Here is a 2,631-nt window from a genome sequence, read left to right as displayed (position 1 = left end):
GATTGTTTATTTTTATCGTGAGATTGGGGGGGGGTCAATTGTATTTATCACATGTGCCCCGAATACAACAGGTGCAGACCTTACCGTGGAATGCCTACTTAAAAGCCCTTAACTAAAAATGCCGTTTTTAAGAACATATTTACAAAATGGACTAATGTAACACGCTAAAATAACAATACATAAGGCTATATACAGGGGGTACCAGTACCACGTCAATGTGCAGAGGTACAATCAAGGTAATTTGTACATGTAGGTAGGGGTAATGTGACTGCATAGATGGTGAACATCGTGTGTGTGTGTGGTGTGTATACAGTACCTGTCAAAAGTTTGGATATAACTACTCATTCCAGGGGTTTTATTTTTTTATTATTTGCTAACTTTGTAGAATAATAGTGAATGCATCACAACTATGAAATAACACATGGAATCATGTACTAACCAAAAAAAAGTGTTAACCTCTACAGTATTGGTGAGTCCCGCTCAGGACGGTTGCGCTAACGTAGGCTAATGCGATTAGCATAAGGTTGTAAGTAACAAAATTTCCCAGGACATAGGCATATCTGATATTGGCAGAAAGCTTAAATTCTTGTTAATCTAACTGCACGGTCCAATTTACAGTAGCTATTACAGTGAAAGATTACCATACTATTGTTTGAGTAGAGTGCACAGTTATGAAGTTCAGTTACTAATAAACCAATTAGGCACATTTGGGTAGTGTTACAACATTTTGAACAGAAATGCAATGGGTCATTGATTCAGTCTAAAACTGTGCACCTACTGCTGCCATCTAGTGGCTGAAATCTTTATTGCGCTTGGGCTGGAAATATGACCTTTCTCTTGCATTTCAAAGATGATGGTACAAAAAAAATAAATGCATGTTTTTTTTCTTTGTATTATCTTTTACCAGATCTGTGTTATTCTCCTACATTCATTTCACATTTCCAAAAACTTAAGTGTTTCCTTTCAAATGGTATCAAGAATATGCATATCCTTGCTTCAGGTCCTGAGCTACAGGCAGTTAGATTTGGGTATGTCATTTTAGGCGAAAATTGAAAAAAAGGGTACAATCCTTAAGAGGTTTAAACAAAGCTAAATATATTTCAGATTCTTCAAAGTAGCCACCCATTGCCTTGATGACAGCTTTGCACACTTGGCATAACTTGGAATACTTTTCCAACAGTCTTAAAGGAGTTCCCACATATGCTGAGGACTTGTTGGCTGCTTTTCCTTCACTCTGTGGTCCAACTCATCCCAAACCATCTTAAATGGGGTGAGGTCTTCTGATGCAGCACTCCATCACTCTCCTTGGTCAAGTAGTCCTTACACAGCCTGGAGGTGTGTTGGATAATTGTCCTGTTGAAAATAATGGACCTACTAAGCGCAAACCAGATGGGATGGCGTATCGCTGCAGAATGCTGTGGTAGCCATGCTGGTTAAGTGTGCATTGAATTCTAAATAAATCAGTGTCACCAGCAAAGCACCATCACACCTCTGTGCTTCATGGTTGGAACCACACATGCGGAGATCATCCGTTCACCTACTCTGCGTCTGGAGATCATCCGTTCACCTACTCTGCATCTGGAGATCATCCGTTCACCTACTCTGCGTCTGGAGATCATCCGTTCACCTACTCTAGCGTCTGGAGATCATCCGTTCACCTACTCTGCGTCTGGAGATCATCCGTTCACCTACTCTGCGTCTGGAGATCATCCGTTCACCTAATCTGCGTCTGGAGATCATCCGTTCACCTACTCTGCGTCTGGAGATCATCCGTTCACCTAATCTGCGTCTGGAGATCATCCGTTCACCTACTCTGCGTCTGGAGATCATCCGTTCACCTACTCTGCGTCTGGAGATCATCCGTTCACCTAATCTGCGTCTGGAGATCATCCGTTCACCTACTCTGCGTCTGGAGATCATCCGTTCACCTAATCTGCGTCTGGAGATCATCCGTTCACCTACTCTGCGTCTCACAAAGACACAGCGGTTGGAACCAAAAATCTCAAATTTGGACTCGTCAGACCAAAGGACAAATTTCCATTGCTCCATTGCAATGTCCATTGCTCGTGTTTCTTGGCCCAAGCAAGTCTCCTTTTTTTTTTTAAATGTATTTTTTTAAATTGAACCTTTAACTAGGCAAGTCAGTTAAGAACAAATTCTTATTTACAATGACGGCATACCCCGGCCTAACCCGGATGACGCTGGGCCAATTGTGTGCCACCCTAAGGGACTCCCAATCACGGCCGAATGTGATACAGCCTGGAATCGAACCAGGGACTGTAGTGATGCCTCTTGCACTGAGATGCAGTGGCTTAGACCGCTGTGCCACTCGGGAGCCAATTGGTGTCCTTTAGTTGTGGTTTCTTTCCAGCAATTGACCATGAAGGCCTGATTCACAGTCTCCTCTGAACAGTTGATGTTGAGATGTGTCTGTTACTTGAACTCTGTGAAGCATTTATTTGGGCTGCAATCTGAGGTGCAGGTAACTCTAATGAACTTATCCTCTGCAGCAGAGGTAACTATGGGTCTTCCTCTCCTGTGCCGGTCCTCATGAGACCCAGTTTCATCATAGCGCTTGATGGTTTTTGTGACTGCATTGATAAATGTACGGATTGACTGTTAATTGAAATG

The sequence above is a fragment of the Salmo salar genome, chromosome 14 (genome assembly GCF_965601325.2).
Source record: "Salmo salar chromosome 14, fSalSal1, whole genome shotgun sequence".
NCBI classification, from domain to species: domain Eukaryota; kingdom Metazoa; phylum Chordata; class Actinopteri; order Salmoniformes; family Salmonidae; genus Salmo; species Salmo salar.
This window is presented reverse-complemented; position numbering follows the sequence as displayed.